The following is a 4,879-nucleotide window of genomic DNA, read 5'->3' as shown; positions in this document are numbered from 1 at the left end:
ATTGTTTGCTATTTTGATTGAAGAGTAAGATTTGGTCAACATGGAAATTATTGCAGCCTATAAGCACTCTTTTCAGATTTACTTAAATCTTCTTTGAAGTAGCAGTAATCTTATCAGCATTTGCAACTACTGGTGGGGTTGTGCTGCTAGTTATGCTCCTGAAATATCTTCTACGCCATCCTCCTACAAGCGCAACAGTGAGAACTGCACTACTTAGCTATGGAACAGAGGCTATGTAATGTGTCTGCATCCCATGCAAGGAACATAGCAATCTTCTGTCTTGCTAGGTTGGTATACAGTTTTGGGGGACAGGCACTAGCTAAAATGGCACATGTCTAATAACGCAAGTTTTATGTTGCACTTACCTCTACTTTTTTTTTTTTTTGGCAGAAATATACAAAAGTTAAGAACTTTGAAGTTTTTAAAAGCAGATCATTTAAAATGTGGGAGAAAAAAATCTGTATTTCAGAAACCAGCTTAAAAAGCCTACATTTGTATCACTCCAGACTCTGCCAGCGTTAAAATTTCTGTTTGGCCTGATAACCAAACCACTGTGTAGTTACAACCTGCTTCCTAGGTCATCTGTGGCTTGCAAGATTCTGATCAGTTGAAGTTCCATTCTCTTACTACTGTCTTTTCACTCCTTTTCCAAAGAAATGGTTATTCTCAGGAGCAGAGGAAAAACAGAAAGCTTAGAAGCTCTGCTGAGTCTCACAGTTAGCAGTTCAGCCCCTCTACCTACCACCCCCAAAACACGTGACACCGAGAAGGCTGACCTTAGAACCACAAAAATTTTAGACTACTGGGTCCCTGCTCCACTATACTGTCAGCAGATGCACCAGAGTCCCTCCTTCCCCTGATTCTTCACAGACATACTGGAATACACAAGGAGTGAGGGAAGAAATGTAAAGATCCTGGAAGATGGCATGCAACAGTTAAAACAATATCCATTTTCTTGTTCTCCATGCTAAATAATTTTAGTCTGCCCTGTAACTATGTTTTTGAAAGTGAGGCCAGCACAAAGTTCATAAATTTTTGTTAGGCAAGCTTCTTTGGGTAGATGTGATAGCTTTTATTAGACCAACTGAGTAGTTCAAAAAAAGGTCTTTGCAAGCTTTTGGGCACAAGCAATTCTTGTTAGCTTCTGTTTCCCAAAGGGCTCTGAGTAACCGCAGAGATCAAAGCATTACTAATTACACCCCGTACCTGGTAAAAGCTATTAACAGTAGTGCTCACAGGGGCGGGCTTACAGGTAGGCCATGTGGGCAAACACCCAGGGCACCGTGGTCGGGGGGGCACCATATGTATACACACTTATGAGCTGCCCACTCACAGCAGTGCTTTTCCCAGCTTTCCACCCTGGCTGATCCCTGCTCTAAGCAGAAAAAGTACAAATATCAACTTGACTAGCAAATCTGCATCAATTCCCAATTGGGAGATCTGTATTTAAGTGCTTTTTCATTTGTTGGAAGTCTCTCCTCAAACTCTAGATTCAAAGGGAACAGAAGAGGCCACCTTTAACTAGCTCAGCTCCAAGTGCTTGGAGCTGCAAAGTGACATCCATGTGGCATATCGCACTTCAAAAAAACAAAAAAAACAAAAAAAACTTTTAGTGTGCCCTTGTACCCACATCCACATGCCAGAATAATATAAAGTACAGTATGAAGGAGAACACTGTCTGCACTAAGAAATTTAATGTTATGCCATGATGAAAAAAAATGAGCCTACATGCAATTGCTCTAAGGGGACTAAGCACTCGCTAAACCTGGTGAAAGATCACAATTGGGAATACTTTGTGTCTCGAATAGTCTAAATGATCTTTCAAATATAGACGGCAAAGAAGTTAAAGATAGAGGAGCACCGATGCATTGGTTCCATATCAGATCGGCACTGATATAGGGAAAATTGAGAGATCAGCAATTGGTTTTTTTTGCCTGATGTGGCTGATAAATGTCCAATGCATGCACACAACTGTGGCATGCACATGGCCAGGAGCACAGCCTGGCGAGTGGGAGAGCAGCATTGGCTGGTAAGTCTGTAGTGAGGAAAGGGGAGGGGGGAGCAAAGGGGTGCAGGGCAGATCACGGCCCCCATGGTGAGGGAGGGAGTGTGACTGGGGCAGAGGGAGGTGCTGACAAGCTGGGGTGGGGCATGGGATAGAGTGTCAAGCAGCTTGTCCAGGGGACACGTCTCCCACTACTGCATGCACCCCAGCAGGTATTGGGGAGTGTGTCCCAGATGTGCGCAGGCAGGGTGGGCTGCTGCCCCACTCCCTCCTTCACCATGGCGACGTCAATCTGCCCCCACGCCCCTTCCCTCCCCCCACCCCTTTTCCACAACAGACTTACCAGTCCAACAGACACTGGTCTCCATGCTGCCCTGCTGCATATTGGAATCTCTATCGATGCACCTCCTAACTAAGGACATTTCAGCAAATCTGAAAACATTTCATGATACTTGTTTTTGTTAACAATATGGCTTTTGCTTTGTAAATTTTCCTGCAGAACTTAGAGGAGATTTTTCAAGAGCAAAGAGTTTCCATTTTTTAAAATTGCTTACTTCTAGCATCAAAGTAGTGCTGCTATGTGATTTAGATGACCAAATGTTACATAGTGACAACAGAAATGTTCATATTGCTGAATAGACTAACTATGCATTTATACTCCAAGTGTTTTTAAAATGAAATGGAAAATTCTGAGAGAAAACAATCTTTTCACAGGAAATTAAGAAGTCTTTAAAAGAGGCAAAAAACCTCACAATACTGGTTCTTGTTTGAACAGGTCTACTATTGAAGTGCTTAGTGTTAGCAAAATGTTAGTTATTTCAATGTACTCTTATGCGAGCTTATGGTATGTTGAAAGTGACCTTGTTTTACACCATATGGTTTCACATGCAAAGTTACTTTACTTTGTAGTTACAGTATTAAAACACACTCCAGAGTACTACGTGCTCACAGATTTATTCTTTAAGTACAGCGGCTGGATTACGTACAGTTTTGGAACTGTACAATGCTTATGAAGTCCAATTACATTCCCTATGGTGGTAGCTTCCTTCATTTATAACACGGATGAGTCACCAACTGCATACCCAAAGAAGAGCTACTTAATGATGACCAGGATCAGAGGATTCTGAAACAAACACATGATTTAGATTGTTCAAATTGTAAAGCAATATAAAAAAAATCTGTCATCTGCAGCCTAAAACCATCTAATATTACAGTTACCAGAATGATCAGCACATTGAACTAAAACTAAGATAACTATTCAAAGCACTGTGCATGAGGTAGCTTGTTAACTTTTAAAATTCTCCTAATTTCAAGATATGCAACCTAGCATTATTTTATTTAAACATAAATGGGTTCCCCTAAAGCACTTTTGGGTAACATATGGAAAGATTCAGGATTATGTTAAATGTTACTGCTTTCAATGTATTGGGACTCTTCTTTAAGATTAACTCTAAATGTTATGTATCATTTTACACACACAACTGACTAAATTTGGAGCAAGGGCATCATCTGCTTTTGAAACGGGACAATTACTACAGCTCATAAATTTCCTTCTCACTTTTAAATGCTCAGAATTTGATACAATTTTTAGATTAATATTTTTGTACTGACAATTTAGCTGAAAGGAAAAAATAGATTACCCTAGTTAGCAATTTCATACATTTTTAAAATGACTGACTATATCCTTTAGCATTTTAAAATTAAACCCACCCAAGCTCCCATATACCAATATTTAGCATTAACTCCTTTATGCTCAAACACTTACAAAGAAAAATATATCAATTTAGCAAGCTGTAAATGCTCTGCTACCAGGTTATAACCAGAGAGGTAACGGAAGGTTGGTGGATCTCCTCCGGCGGGTTTTAAACTAGGCTCGTCGGGGGGGAAGGGGAAGACGAGGGAGGAGCCTTGGACCGCTAAACCAAGCAGCGTTCACAAGTACAGCCCAGCCTAGACTGACGAGCGGAACATATACACAGGTAAGCAACAAGGGCCAGGGCAATGCTGTGATTAGGGGGCCAGTGCACGCATCCACAGGAGGCCTCAAATGCCTCTACACTAATGTTCGTAGTATGGGAAACAAGCAGGAGGAACTTACCCTCCTGCTAGCTGACACCAACCCAGACATAGTGGGGCTCACTGAAACGTTGTGGGACCCAACGCATGACAGGGTGGTGAGTATCAAGGGCTATAGGCTGTACAGGAGGGACAGGCCAGGGAGAAAAGGCAGGGGCGTGGTGCTCTACATTAAGGAGGAATATACATCCTCACCAGGTAGCACAGGGTCAGAGGAGGGGCACACTGAAGTGCTCTGGGTTAGAATATAAGGCAAGAGGGGAAAAAGACTTAATGATGGGGGTCTACTACAGACCACCCAACCACAGGGAAGAGCTAGACCAGGAATTCTTAAGTCAGCTCATGGAGGTAGTTAGGTCAAAGGACGTGGTCGTCATGGGCGACCTGAACTTTCCAGACATCATCTGGGAAGAGCAGTCAGCCAGGTCTGACCGCTCACGTAGGTTCCTAGCCAGAATGCAGGACCTCCATCTAACCCAGGAGGTGCACAGCCCCATCAGAGGAGACGCCTTGTTGGACCTGATCCTGGCCACAGGTGACAACCTGGTGAGGGGACCGCAGGTGCTCAACCACCTGGGCAACAGCTATCATTGCCTGCTGGAATTCACCATCCAGCACAAGGTGGTAAAGGCCTGCAGCAAGGCAGCAGCCCTAGATTTCAGGAGGGTGGACATCAGCGAGCTAAGAATAGTCGGGGAAGCACTGAGGTCCTGGAGGGGAGGGGAATCAGGTGTCCAAGAAGAGTGGTTGCTCCTTAAGGAGACGATCCTCCAAGCCCAAAGGGAGGTAATCCCAACA

At 43.3% G+C, this 4,879-nt stretch overlaps 1 long non-coding RNA gene across 1 annotated transcript in view; it reads right to left on the bottom strand.

Annotated features, from left to right (window-relative positions):
* Positions 1-2,940: 2,940 nt before the first annotated feature.
* LOC109298415 overlaps positions 2,941-4,879 on the bottom strand; it is a 13,361-nt gene continuing 11,422 nt past the window's right edge. The window contains exon 4 of the long non-coding RNA XR_002097606.1: positions 2,941-3,128. This is a non-coding gene — a long non-coding RNA (uncharacterized LOC109298415). The remainder of the gene's footprint in view (positions 3,129-4,879) is intronic.

The sequence above is a fragment of the Gavialis gangeticus genome, unplaced genomic scaffold (genome assembly GCF_001723915.1).
Source record: "Gavialis gangeticus isolate Ggan-Ray unplaced genomic scaffold, GavGan_comp1, whole genome shotgun sequence".
Classification (NCBI taxonomy): domain Eukaryota; kingdom Metazoa; phylum Chordata; order Crocodylia; family Gavialidae; genus Gavialis; species Gavialis gangeticus.
This window is presented reverse-complemented; position numbering and strand designations above follow the sequence as displayed.